Source organism: Chiloscyllium punctatum, chromosome 4 (genome assembly GCF_047496795.1).
Source record: "Chiloscyllium punctatum isolate Juve2018m chromosome 4, sChiPun1.3, whole genome shotgun sequence".
Classification (NCBI taxonomy): domain Eukaryota; kingdom Metazoa; phylum Chordata; class Chondrichthyes; order Orectolobiformes; family Hemiscylliidae; genus Chiloscyllium; species Chiloscyllium punctatum.
Window position 1 is genome coordinate 82431210 of NC_092742.1, and position 15363 is coordinate 82446572.

At 41.4% G+C, this 15363-nt stretch overlaps 1 pseudogene; it reads left to right on the forward strand.

The window, feature by feature from the left end:
- Positions 1–8151, forward strand: part of LOC140475985 (acyl-coenzyme A thioesterase 1-like) — a 32626-nt pseudogene extending 24475 nt beyond the window's left edge.
- Positions 8152–15363: the final 7212 nt, after the last annotated feature.

Below are 15363 nucleotides of genomic sequence, written 5' to 3' on the forward strand. Positions count from 1 at the left end.
GGAACAAAATATTAATGCACATGTGCAGCAAGTAATTAAGAAAGCAATTAGAACAAGGGGACCTAGGGGTTCAGGTACATAATTCTTTGAAATTTGTGTCACAGGTAGACAGGGTGGTCAAGAAAGCTTTTAGCATACTTGACCTTATTGCTCAGACCTTTTGAGTATAGGAGTTGGGACGTCAAGTTGAGATTGTACAGGATGTTAGTGAGGCCCCTTCTGGGAGTACTGTATGTAGTTCTGGTTGTAAGAAGGATATTATTAAACTGGAGTGGGTCGAAAAACAGTTACCAGGACTTTGCCGGGTCTGGAGGATATAAAATAGACTGGAAAGGCTGGGGCATTTTTCATTGGAGTGTAGGAGGTTGGGGGGGGAGTGACCTTAGAGGTTTATAAAATCTTGAGAGGCATTGATAAAGTGAATAGTAAAGATATTTTTCCCGAGGATGAGTAGTTCAAAACTAGCAGGTATATTTTTAAGGTAAGAGCAGAAAGTTTTAAAAAGAACATGAGGGGCAACATTTTTACACAGTGATTCATACGTAGAATTAACTGCCAGAGAAAGTGGTGAATGCAGATACAGTTACAACATTTAAAAGACATTTATCTAAATTCATGAATAGGAAAGATATAGAGCGAGATGGGCCAAGTACCAGATCTAAAAGTTGAAGTTCTAAATTGGAGAAAGGCCAATTTTGATGGTATTAGGCAAGAACTTTCAAAGCTGATTGGAGACAGATGTTCGCAGGTAAAGGGACGGCTGGAAAATGGGAAGCCTTCAGAAATGAGATAACAAGAATCCAGGGAAAGTATATTCCCGTCAGGGTGAAAGGGAAGGCTGGTAGGTATAGGGAATGCTGGATGACTAAAGAAATTGAGGGTTTGGTTAAGAAAAGGAAGGAAGCATATGTCAGGTATAGACAGGATAGATCGAGTGAATCCTTAGAAGAGTATAAAGGAAGTAGGAGTATACTTAAGAGGGAAATCAGGAGGGCAAAACGGGGACATGAGATAGCTTTGGCACATAGAATGAAGGAGAATCCAAAGGGGTTTTACAAATATATTAAGGACAAAAGGGTAACTAGGGAGAGAATAGGGCCCCTCAAAGGTCAGCAAGGCGGCCTTTGTGTGGACCCACAGAAAATGGTGGAGATACTAAATGAAAATTTTGCATCAGTATTTACTGTGGAAAAGGACATAGAAGATATAGACTGTAGGCAAATTGATAGTGACATCTTGCAAAATGTCCAGATTACAGAGGAGGAAGTGCTGGATGTCTTGAAACGGTTAAAGGTGGATAAATCCCCAGAACCTGATCAGGTGTACCCTAGAACTCTGTGGGAAGCTAGAGAAGTGAGTGCTGGGCCTCTTACTGAGATATTTGTATCATCATTGGCACAGGTAAGGTGCCAGAAGACTGGAGATGGGCTAACATGGTGCCACTGTTTAAGAAGGGTGGTAAGGACAAGCCAGGGAACTATAGACCAGTGAACCTGATGTCAGTGGTGGGCATGTTGTTGGAGGGAATCCTGAGGGACAGGATGTACATGTATTTGGAAAGGCAAGGACTGATTAGGGATAGTCAACATGGCGTTGTGCGTGGGAAATCATGTCTCACAAACTTGATTGAGTTTTTTGAAGAATTAACAAAGAAGATTGATGATGTGGGCAAAGCAGTAGATGTGATCTATATGGACTTCAGTAAGGCATTTGACAGGGTTCCCCATGGGAGACTGATTAGCAAGGTTAGATCTCATGGAATACAGGGAGAACTATGTTTCCACACTGTAAGTAATCTAAAAAAAAACTAGCCATTTGGATACAGAACTGGCTCAAAGGTAGAAGACAGGGGGTGGTGGTGGAGGGTTTTTCAGACTGGAGGCCTGTGACCAGTGGAGTGCCACAAGGATCGGTGCTGGGCCCTCTACTTTTTGTCATTTATGTAAATGATTTGGATGTGAGCATAAGAGGTACAGTTAGTAAGTTTGCAAATGACACCAAAATTGGAGGTGTAGTGGACAGCAAAGAGGGTTACCTCCGATTACAACAGGATCTGGACCAGGTGGGCCAATGGGCTGATGAGTGGCAGATGGAGTTTAATTCAGATAAATGCGAGGTGCTGCATTTTGGGAAAGCAAATCTTAGCAGGACTTATACACTTAATGGTAAGGTCCTAAGGAGTGTTACTGAACAAAGAGACCTTGTAGTGCAGGTTCATAGCTATGGACAGGGCGCTGGCAGGTGGGACTAAATTGGGTTGGGATATCTGGTCGGCATGGACGGGTTGGACTGAAGGGTCTGTTTCCATGCTGTATATCTCTATGACTCTAAGTGCAGCCAAGTAGGACTAGTTTAGTTTAGGAATACGGTAAGCTTGAACTGGTTGGACCAAAGAGTCTGTTTCCATGCTATATGACTCATATGACAACAGCTAAATAGATCTTCACATTCTGAAGAGGAGTCACTCGACCTGAAATGTTAACTCTGCTTTCTGGTCACAGATGCTGCCAGACTTGCTGAGTTTTATTTTTGTAAACAGATTCGGCCTATGTTCATTAGAGTTTAGGGGAATCAGGGATGATCTTATTGAAACATGCAAGATTCTGAGGTGACGTGACAAGGTAGATGTTGAGAACCCATTTATTGAATGAAGGTACATTCATTTAAAACTGAGATGCGAAACAATTTCATCTCTGAGGAAAGTGAATACTAGAATTCTCACCTCAGAAATATGTGGAGGCTCGATCACTTAAAGTATTTAAAAAGAAGGTAGGTAGATTTTTGCAATATCAAGCATTTAGTGCTATGAGGAGCTGGCAAAAAAATGGCGTTGAAGCCTGAGGCAGATCTTCGAACTGAAGGGCATAGGTTTACAGTGAGAGGGAAAAAATTTAAAACGGACCTAAAGGGCAACTTTTTCATGCAGAGAGTGGTGTGTGTATGGAATGACATGCCAGAGGAAGTGGTGGAGACTGACACAATTACAACATTTAAAAGGCGTCTGGGTGGGTATATGAATAAGAAGGGCTTAAAGGGATATGAACCAAGAGCTGGCAAATGGGACTAGATTAGGTTATGATATTTGGTCGGCATGGACGAGTTGGATCGAAGGGTCTGTTTCCGTGCTGTGCATCTCTATGACTTTGTGACTCTTAAGTGGTGGACAGACTTGAGATGCTAAGTGCCCTACTCATGGTCTTAATTCTTAAATTCTCATGATTACAATGGTTATAAAGTTAAGCCACTGAACAGGCTTGGCGGTCTGAAATATAGTCCAACTTAAAGTCATGCACCTTACAGGTACCAAGTAGTGGTTTCCCCCTCTTTTACATTGTGCTAAGCACATGACTTACATCCTCACCTGTAAAGGTGAGACACTGAGAATGAATATTTTAAACTTCACCCCACCACCCCATAATAATCAGAAGTACCACCCTTTCCCAGTTGTGACAAAGGGTCACTGGACTCAAAACATTAACTCAGTATTTCTCTCTGCAGATACTGGAAGACCTACTGAGTTTCTCCAGCAATTTCTGTTTTGATTTCCAGTGTCTGGTATTCTTCATTTTATCTTTAGGAAATGGGCCATTTCCAGGGGTGATTTCTGTGAATGAAATAAAAGGTGGATTATTAGAGGTACAGATCCAGTCTGTTGGCAAATCATGGTTTTACAACACTAGCATTAGCCTACCATAATTACGATGACCTTCCAAAAGGTGTGATTAATTTGGACTTAGGATATTTTGAAGAAGCTGTACATTTTTTGAAGCAACATCCAAAGGTAAGTCACATTATCAAATAAACTGTTTTTGTGGTAACTTGTGCACTGAAATAGAAAAGTTCAGTTGACTTGCTGTTTATCTGTGTCAAAGACATTTGATAAGTATTATGTCATCTAAAGAAGCCTGATTAGCTTAGTTCGACAACTACCGTGTGGTTCAGAATGATGGCATGAGTTCAATTTCTGTTCTGGCTGAAGTACGTTCTAGACCTTCCCCACCTTACCTGATTGATACAGAGTGATCATGCTCCAACCATATCACAAATTGTTGCTTTCTAATAGCAAGACAAACTCTTGTTTCGCTTTAATAGGAGGAGTTGCCTATGACTTCTTATGGGTGAGGCTAAATATTTGCCTACCCAACATCATGTAATACGTGTTGTATTTTCATGTACTTCACATTGCTAGTGAACTAGACCAGTCAGTTAGAAAACACCTGGAGGATGTAGTCACTGGGTAAGAAATCACTTAACGATCACATTGTCATACAGCATGGAAACAGACCGTTCAGTCCAACTCATCCATGCTCACCAGATATCCTAAATTAATCTAGTTCCCTTTGCCAGAACTTAGCCCATATCCTTCCAACTGCTTCCTAATCACATACCCATCCAGATGTCTTTTAAATGTTGTAATTGTATCTGCCTCCACCACTTCCTCTGGCAGCTCATTCCATACATGCGTTACACTTTGTATGAAAACATTGCTACTTATGTCCCTCTCATTATAAGGCTATGCCCTCTATGTTTGGACTCCCTTGCCCTCAGGAAAAGACCTTGGCTATTCACTCTATCCATGCCCCTCATGATTTTATAAACCTCTAAAAGACCACCCCTTTGTTTCCAACACTCCAAGGAAAATAGCCCCAGCCTGTCTAGCCTCTCCCTACAGCTCAAACCCTCCAATCCCAGCAATATCCTTGCAAATCTTTTCTGAGCCCTTGCAAGCTTAACAACATCATTTCTATAGCAGGGAGACAAGAATGCAGTGTTTGTTCCTTTAATCAACCGGCATGTTGTAAGTACAATAAAAAAACTGAGGACCATGCAGGGTGGAGAGCACTTAGGCTGACTGTGGGAGAACCAGGTCAGAAAGCCTAACAGGTTCAGGATTATTAAGTTGTACCAAGTCAAACTGGATACAAGGTTCAATTTACTTAATTTATATTGGATTGCAACTGGTGATAAATCTCAATTATTGTTTTTTGACTTCTCATATTGCACATTGTGAATGAGCCAAGATGATTTCCTTTCATCAAAGCCTTCTGATTCTTTCCTTTTTTAATGTGTGTAAATGTGCATTTTCTAGTTTCCATATCAACACAACCCTTTCACACATCATCTCAACTTTTCTCTGCTCTATTGGATGCCATAATTGTAGAGTGTGGTGCAATATATAGTTCATCTATTGAAAATTACAATGAATTACCTCCAGTTGGGAGCGTAAGAACTTGTATGAGGAGAATATCAGAAATTCCAGAACAAGAAATGCCAAAGGTGACAAAGTATATCCTGTATTTCCGTGTCAAGGAGGAGTGAGAAATGGATTATTCGCTGTTGTACTATTTGTTAATCCATTTTACCTAAACAAATCCATGAAGTGAACCCATAGTGATGTATTCAACAGCCTGAGTACGAATTAAGGGTTCTTAATTATGAGCTTCAGGTCTCTTTATCATTTCCCTACGTTTTCTAGGTAAGAAAACAGTGTGGCAGTGATATAGATATTAGGGGATCTTCAATGTTGCTGGACACATGGTAGATAAAAATTTAATGCAGAGGGGAAGTATGAAGTAGTAGGTGTTACTGGGATCAATGACGAAAGGCAATATAAGATAAAGGGAATGATTCCAAAGAGGTTCGAGAGCTGAGAGGTCTAGGGTGTAGCATATTCACAAATTCCTTGTAGCGAGACAGGTTGAAAAGGCTATTATAAATAGTCATAGGCTTCAAAAGCAAGAAAGTGATGGTGGTTAGAAAGTTATTCCCTCACTGTCTTTTGGTTGCCCTAATTGTTATCATGCACCCCCAATGACCTATACTTCCTGGTCCCCTTTAGCAAACTGTTTCAGCCTCAGTTGGAATGTTACATCTAACTCTGGGTACCATATCTTGAGAAGGATGTAAACATATTAGGAAGAATGCAGGGGGAAAAAAGGTAATAGAATGGTTCTCGGAGTGAGGCATTTCAGTGGCACGGATAAGTGGAGAAGCTGGAATTGTTGTCCTTACAGGAGGGAAGGTTGACAGAAGATTTGATAAAAATTGTCCAAATCTTGAGTGGTCTAGATAAGAGAGAAACAGTTCCACTGTTGTAGGGCAGAGAACCAGAGGACACAGGTTTAAGGTCGTTAGCAGAAAAAAAATCAAAAACAATAACATGTGGGGAGATGGTTTAATCAGTAAGTGCTTAGAATTCTGATTGTGCTGGCTGAAGGTCTGGTGGAGGCAAACTCAATCATAGCTTTTAAAATGGATTTGTGCAAACACATTAATTCTGAAATGCTGATGAGGAAGGGTGAGGGGACTGAACAAGCTGAACTGCTCTAATAGAAAACTAGCATAATGAGCAGAATGGCCTTCCTCAATGCTATAACCATTCTATGGCTAATGTAAACCTGGTTTCCTACAACCCAACTTTGCAGCTAGGACTTCAAATGGGTGTTGAGTTTGCAAAAGATCTTACACCAGTTTCAAACATGGACTTTGAACATCCATGGTTTTGCCACATAACAATATACCAAACAGTAGGAGTCTCACTCCTTTTGAATGTGGGATGTTTTTACATTTTAGAAGGCTATTTATTAGGCAAATTTTAGTTACAGCAAGCATTTGTACAGCAGTTTAAGAAGGCAGGAACCCTCCTGATTGATCACATTAACTTTGTTTCTTTAATTACATTTGTGTCCCATATCTAATCACATTTGTCCAGTACACACACAAGACACAGAGGAAGTAAAAAATGAACTCCATGAATTCTTTGTAGCCCAGAAACACAGAGAGCTATATCACAATGAACTCTATTAACTGTTTGCTTCTCACATCATATGGTCATATTCCAAGGTCAAATTCACATTAAAAGGTGATTGCCTTTAACATACATAACCTTATTCTTGTAGTTGATTCCCTCTTTCAGGTTTATGTTCTTAGGGTTTCAAGCTGTTTAGGTATGTGTTGCGCTTAATGAATATTTTGGAAACAACTTCCAGGTTAAGGGTCTTGCTGTTGGAGCAATTGGAATATCAAAGGGTGCAAATTTGGTTCTCTCAATGGCCGCCTTTTTACCAGATGTGTGAGCAGCCGTTGTTATCAATGGATGCATTACAAGTGCTGAGTTTGGATTGTGCTTCAAAAATAAACTAATTTCTACTGGTCTGCGTCATACTGTAAGCCGAATGAAGACTGCAGATTCAGAAGTTGCAGACGTGTCAGAGGTTATTAATGAAGTTGACAAGGACAGTATAATCCCGATAGAAAACACCAAGGGAACCATCCTGTTCATTGCTGGAGAAGAGGATAAGAACTGGAATAGCAAGCACTATGTTGATGAGGCTGTAAAACGACTCAAAGAACATGGCAATGATAGGTTTGAGGTCCTCCGTTATCGAGGATCTGGACATTACCTGGAACCTCCATTTTTCCCCGTTTGTTATGCCTCTTATCACTCTGTGCTAAACATCTTACAAAGTGGGGAGGAAATGCCAAGGACCATTCATCTGCTCAGGTGGAATCGTGGCAAAAAATTCAAGCATTTTTCCGGAAGATCCTACACCAATAGAGGGCAGCAAAGAGGAAACTCAGAAAATGCTGTACCATCTTGGCATACTGACATCATGAAGATGTGCATGTTACTGTTTGAGTAATAGCTACCATTAATTTTGTATTTGCTTTGCATTAAATCATGGACCTTCTAAATTTTAATCTTGCTATGAAATTTAATTTAATGCCTTTTTGGGGTAAATTTCAAATCAGAACAATGATTAATTTGGCTGATGCATTTTCACAGTCATTTTTGTACCATAGTGACTAATGGCTAAACTCTTGAATGTTAACATGTGGGTTGTGTCAACTGTCCGTAAATCATTCTACCTTGGTAAATCAAAACAATCTATTTCTAACTTTTCCTTTCTCCTACCAACCATGCAGTGATCTATTCACTTCATTTCTGCAGGGACCAACTGGATCAATACACTTACTTACTTCTGCTGTTAATTTAAAAAGTATTGTATTAAAAATAACTTATTCATATTTCATTGACTGATTTAGATTTTATGAGCTTCATGGTGAAGGTGAATGTCAAATTTTATCTGTGGCTATGCTATAACTAAATGTTAAGATTGATTTTGTTGACAGTCAAATGTAGTTGTGTTTCTTATACTATGCTACAGATATGAAATAAATTAGCTATTCTTAGTGTGTAATATGTGTCATCTCACATTCTTAATCTTTAAAGTTCACTGGAAACTATCTCAATTTCACATTACCCTTTAAATAACTGCTGATGGAGTCATTTTTATATGGAGAATCGTCTAACAGGATATATGTTAATTGCTTCTGTTGAACAAGTAGGCATAACATTGAATGAACTATTCAAATGTCACGATGAAATGGCGATGTAAATGCCTTTGCAAAGTGGAGCCTTTACCAGCTCATCAATTGACCAAAGTAAGGTAATTTCACCAATCTCAATAAAAGAAAATGTATATTCTAAATATCATGATTTGGAGATGCCAGTGTTGGACTGGGGTGTACAAAGTTAAAAATCACACAACACCAGGTTATAGTCCAACAGGTTCAGTTGGGAACACACTAGCTTTCGGAGCGATGCTCCTTCATCAGGTGACTATCGCCTGATGAAGGAGCGTCACTCCGAAAGCTAGTGTGCTCCCAATTGAACTTGTTGGACTATAACCTGGTGTTGTGTGATTTTTAACATTCTAAATGATGGTAGTTAGAAATAATGAGGATCCAAACAGATCCAGCACTCCTTCAAAATAGATCACAAAAATGTTGTTCACTTATGCAGAAATAATGAAAGGAGTACCAGAGTGTTGGAATTCATAATGAGAGATATATCTGAAGGGGAGGAAGCTTTGCTTCAGCTATAGAAAGACCTCCTCTGGAGTTCCAGTTACAATTCTAGGCACTGCACCTTATCAAAAATGAGTGCAGAGCAGATTCATCTGCATGTCCCAAGGTTTTTATAGCTATGTTACAGGGATGGATGACCTAAATCTATGGTTGACCGATGATATTACTCGCATTTTGATAAGGAAGGTAGAGTTCTTTCCACTGCAAAAGAGTCTAAAATAAGATGGCTAACATTTTAAAGTCAGTATAAGGCCATTCAGGAAACAGTTCTTTGCTCAAAACGTGGTAGAAATATGGAATTTTCTTTCTCAAAAAAATAAAGATGTTAGCTCAACCAAGTTTTTCAAACTGAGAGTAATAGATTTTTTTTAACTATAGGTATAAAGCGATACAGGACCCAGGTTGTAATCTAATCCAGAAATCCCCTCAGTGAAGGACAAAATTTACATAGGTTTATACTTATTTAGAGTTTTACATTACAAGCTTATACTCCTAATGCAACAACTAATTTTAGTCTGTATCTAAATAAAGAAGGCTCAAGTTGATGTCCACATAGGCATACACTTAAACATAATTAATATACAATTAACAAGTGGGTAAATGGAACTAAATTACAGATTAAGTGCTGAATGATTTTATTGTCACGTATTTTACAGTAAGAATACAATCAAATATAGTGAAAAGCTTTCATTTGTCGCCACGATTCAGTGCCATTTTGAATAATTTAAGAATAAGACCAAAAAAGATTAAAGAGAGTCTGTCATTCCTGAGCCAGCTTCTCATCATCAGCAACACCGATGCTGCCATTGTTCGTTCACTGCTTCACCACCATCTACACCGAACCCAACCAACATTAGAGTCGCATCTCTTGCCTTGGGTCCACCTCGCCGATATTGATGTGATGCTCTTTCATTGCTTCACAGGACCAGCTGCCAGCACAGGACCCAACCAACAATGAAGTCACCGATCTTCAGGCACCATCTTTTGCCACTGGGCCCACCTTGCCCACATCCCACCTGCTGATATAGTAGCTGCCAATTCCATTGTCAGGTCCTGTGCTCACCCCAGAAAAGTAAGGGATCACTCAAGGACCATACTGGGCCCTCTTGAGATCCATGCACTGGATCTACTAGATGCTGACAGATTGGGCCCACTCGAGGCCCACACACTGGGCTCACTCTCCTCTGCAATGGACCCACACACTGGGCTCACTCTCCTCTGCAATGGGCCCACTCGAGGCCCACACACTGGGCTCACTCTCCTCTACACTTGGCCCACTCGAGGCCCACATACTGGGCTCACTTTCCTCTGCACTGGGCCCACTCGAGGCCCACACACTGGGCTAACTCTCCTCTGCACTGGGCCCACTCGAGGTCCGTGCACTGGGCCCTCTTGAGATCTATGCACTGGATCCACTGGGCCCTCTGGAGATTGCAGTGGATGAGCTCTGGCTCAGGAGCCTGACTCCAACACCATCTTGTTCAAGTTAGGGACACTCAACATTGAATGGCAGAATGGATTTAGGAGCAGAATAACTTACTTTTGCTCCAAAGGTCCATCCTGTGTTGTCTTTGTTGCTCAAATTTGCCAGATTCTCCGAGGTTCCAGATGTGTTTTGTGATGTACTGCCGCAGTTCCTCTGTCTTCCGATCAGTAGTTTTATTTGTGACAGGAAGAAATGTTATAAACTAAATTGTAAAATATTTAAAATTGGAATGTAGAAGCAAGAACAGTGACACCTCACTGGAGTCACACAAGCTCCACTATTCTAGAGTTGACACAAAAGCCAAAGGTTTTATAAGAGAACACAAAGTTCTCCGATGTACCTGTATTTTAGACCCGGATTGACAGACAACATGGACCAAGTTTCTGTATTTAAGAAGAACTTCTAAATATTACAAATACGTGGATACTAGCTATTATAGGTAATTCCACCAGTTAAAAAAAATTGTGTTATGGATAGAGGAAAAGACAAGGAAGATAGTTCAATTGTCACTGTCTATGGGTTCACTAGGTGGTCCTTTTGGTTTGCCAGGACTTGCTGCTCTTTCATTCTCCTTAGAACATAGAACATTATAACGCAGTACAGGCCCTCTGGCCCTCAATAGTTTGCCAGTCTATGAAACTAATCTGAAGCCCATCTAACCTACACTATTCCATTTATCATCCATATATTTATCCAATGGCCATTTAAATGCCCTTAAAGTTGGTGAGTCTATTACTGTTGTAGGCAGGGCATTCCATACCCCTACTACTCTCTGAGTAAAGAAACTACCTCTGACATTTATCCTCACACTATCACCCCTCAATTTAAAGCTATATCCCCTCATACTAGTCGTCATCATCTGAGGAAAAAGGCCCTTGCGGTCCTCCCTATCTAATCCTCTGATCAGCTTGTATGTCTCTAAGAAGTCACCTCTCAACATTCTTCTCTCTAACGAAAACAGTCTCACATCCTCAGCTTTTCCTCAATAGACCTTCCCCCCCCCCCCCCCCCCACCCCACCTCCGCCCCATATCAGGCAACATCCTGGTAAATCTCTTCCACTCCCTTTCCAATGCTTCCACGTCCTTCCTATAATGCAGTGACCAGAACTGCAGGCAATATTCCTAGTGTGGCTGCACCAAGAGTTTTGTACAGCTGCAACATGACCTCATGGTTCCAAAACTCAATCCCTCAATGAATAAAAACTAACACACCATACGCCTTTTTAACCAGCCTATGCATCTGTGGCAACTTTCAAGGATCTATGCACATGGACATTGAGATCTCTCTGCTCATCCACACTACCAATAATCTTAGGGTTTAGATTTGCTTGCTGAGCTGTAGGTTTGATATCCAGACGTTTCATTACCTGGCTAGGTAACATCATCAGTAGCGACCTCCAAGTGAAGCAAAGCTGTTGTCTTCTGCTTTCTATTTATATGTTTGTCCTGGATGAGGTTCCTGGGGTTTGTGGTGATGTCATTTCCTGTTCGTTTTCTGAGGGGTTGATAGATGGTATCTAGATCTATGTGTTTGTTTATGGCGTTGTGGTTGGAGTGCCAGGCCTCTAGGAATTCTCTGGCATGTCTTTGCTTAGCCTGTCCCAGGATAGATGTGTTGTCCCAGTCAAAATGGTGGTTTTTATCATCTGCATGTAGGATGGCCACAAAAAGATACGACCATCTCTCCCTCGTAGCCCTACACACGGATGAAAATAAACCACCATTTCGACTGGGACAACACATCTATCCTGAGATAGGCTAAGCAAAGACATGCCAGAGAATTCCTAGAGGCCTAGCACTCCAACCACAACGCCATAAACAAACACATAGATCTAGATATCATGTATCAACCCCTCAGAAAACAAACAGGAAATGACATCAACACCAACCCCAGGAACCCCATCCAGGACAAACATATAAATAGAAAGCAGGAGATAACAGCTTTGCTTCACTTGGAGTTCGCCACTGATGATGTTACCTAGCCAGGTAATGAAACGTCTGGATATCAAACCTACAGCTCAGCAAGCAAACCTACACCCTAAACCTCAATCTGAGCTACAAACCTTCACAAACCTTGCAAAAACCAAGAATCTTACCATTAGCCCAATACTCTGTATTCCTGTTGCTCCTTCCAAAGTGAATCAGCTCACACTTTTCCACATTAAACTCCATTTGCCACCTCTCAGCCCAGCTCTGCAGCTTATTTCTATCCCTCTGTAACCTGCAACATTCTTCCGTACTGTCCACAACTCCACTGACTTTAGTGTCAACCGCAAATTTACTAACCCATCCTTCTACACCCTCATCCAGCTCATTTATAAAAATAACAAACAACAGTAGCCATAAAACAGATCCTTGCGGTACACCACTGAACTCCAGGATGAACGTTTCCCATCAACCACCACATTCAATCTTCTTTCAGCGAGCCAATTTCTGATCCCAATCACTAAATCACCCTCAATCCCATGCTTCAGGATTTTCTGCAATATCCTACTGTGGGGAACCTTATCAAATGCCTTACTGAAATACATATACACCATATCAACTGCTTTACCCTCCTCCACCTGTTTGGTCACCTTCCCAAAGAACTCTATAAAGTTTGTGAGGCATGACCTATCCTTCACAAAACTGTGTTGACTATCCCTAATCAACTTATTCCTTTCTAGATGTTTATAAATCCTGTCTCTTATAACCCTTTCCAACACTTTAACCTGGCTAACTTGTATCATTCAAGCACCCTAACTAAGCCTTCATGTCTCATCTTTACATTAGCCTCTTGACAAGAGATTCAACTTCTTTAGTAAACTACGATTCCCTCGCTCGACCACTTTCTCCCTGCCTGTTGCTTGAACAAGTTCCATATTTCAATAGTGCCCATCTCCTGCAGTTTCTTTCCCCATCCTATGCATCCCAAATCTTGCCTCATCGCATCATAATTATCTGTCCCCCAGCTATAACTCTGACTTAAAGTATATGCCTATCCCTATTCATCATTAAAGTAAACGTAACCCAATTGTGGTCACTATCACCAAAGTAGTAGTAGTTTTTTATTTGTAATTTCTACCATATACAACTGATACAGTAAAAAACAAGACAGCATTTCTCCAGGACCAAGAGTGCGACATTGATAGCATAGACTACACAATCATGCATGGCATAAAGTGCGTAAGAAGAAGTGCAAAGCATGCAAATTACAGTGTAATAGAAGAATGATAAATAATAGTCATTTTTCTAGCAGCAATTTGAAGTCGTGCAAAAAATTTCAGATGGGAAAGAGTCCCATCGTACTGTATTAAGGAGCCTGATGGCTTGGGGAATGAAACTGTTGCACAGCCTGGTCATGAGAGACCAAGTGCTCTGGTATCTTCTGCCAGATAGCAGGAGGGAGAAGAGTTTGATTGAGTGGTATGTGGGGTCTTTCACAATGCCCTTAGCCTTTCGGATGCAGTGCTCACCTACATCCAAATCTAATACCTGGCCTGGTACATTACCAATCCAATGTGGCCTCGCCTCTTGTTGGCTTATCTACAAACTGTGTCAGGAAATCTGCACATATTGGACAAAAACTGATCCATCTAAGGTACTCAAACCATAGTGTTTCCAGTCAATATTTGGAAAGAAAAAGTCCCCCATAACAACTACCCTGTTACTTTTGTTCCTATCCAGAATCATCTTTGCTATCCTTTCCTCAACATCTCTGGGACTTTGCAGAGGCCCATAGAAACCTCCCTACAGGGTGACCTTTCCTGTTTCTAACCTCAGCCCATACTATCTCAGTAGACGAATCCTCATCAAACGTCCTTTCTGCTATCATAATACTATGCTTGACTAACATAGCCACACCTCCCCCTCTCTTACTATCTTCCCTGTTCTTTCTGAAACATCAAAATCCTATAACCTGCAACAACCATTCCTGTCCCTCCTCTATCCATGTCTCTGAAATGGCCACAACATCGAAATCCCAGGTACCAACCCATACTGCAAGTTCACCCTCCTTGTTCCAGATGCTATTCGTGTTGAAGTAGAAACACTTCAAGCCACCTTCCTGCCTGCTGTACGCTGCTGCAATCTTGAAACCTTATCTGTGACCTCACTACTCTCAACCTCCTGTATACTGGAGCTACAATTCAGGTTCCCATCCCCCTGCTGAATTAGTTTAGCAGCATTAGCAAACATCTCCCCCAGGATGTTGGTACCCCTCTGGTTCAGGTATAGACCATTCCATTTGTAGAGGTCCTACCTACCCCAGAATGAGCCCCAATTATCCAGCATTTGAATCCCTCCCTCTTGCACCATCCCTGTAGCCACGTTTCAACTGCTCTCTCTCTCTGTATTCCTCTCCTCGCTAGCACGTGGAACAGTAACAAACCAGAGATAACATATTTGTTCTAGCTCTAAGCTTCCACCCTAGCTCCATGAGTTTCTGCCTTACATCCCCAACCCTTTTCCAACCTATGTCGTTGGTGCCTATGTGGACTACAACAAGGGGCTGCTCCCCCTCCCCCTTAAAGATCCCGAAAACACAACCCAAGACATCACGAACCCTGACACCTCAGAAACAGTGCACCAACTGAGAGTGTTGCTCATTCCCACAGAATCCCCTATCTATCCCCCTAACGATGGAGTTCCCAATGACTAATGCTCAATTCCTCTCCCCACCTTCCCTTCTGGGCATCAGGCTCAGATTCTGTGCCAAAGACCTGTCCCCCTGACTGTACCCCATGGCTTACCCTGGTTATCCCCAACAGTATCCAAAACGGTATACTTGTTGTTGAAGGGAATGGCCACAGGATCCTGCACTGTCTGCCTCTTCCCTTTCCATCCCCTGACTGTAACCCATCTACTGTTTTCCTGTACCTGAGGTGTGACTAACTCCTATCAATAACCCCCTTCTGGCTGACTGTCTGTCTGGAGTTTGCACATTCTCCCCGTGTCTGCGTGGGTTTCTTCCAGTTCCTCTGGTTTCCTCCTAAAGCCCAAAGATGTGCAGGTTAGGTGAATTGGC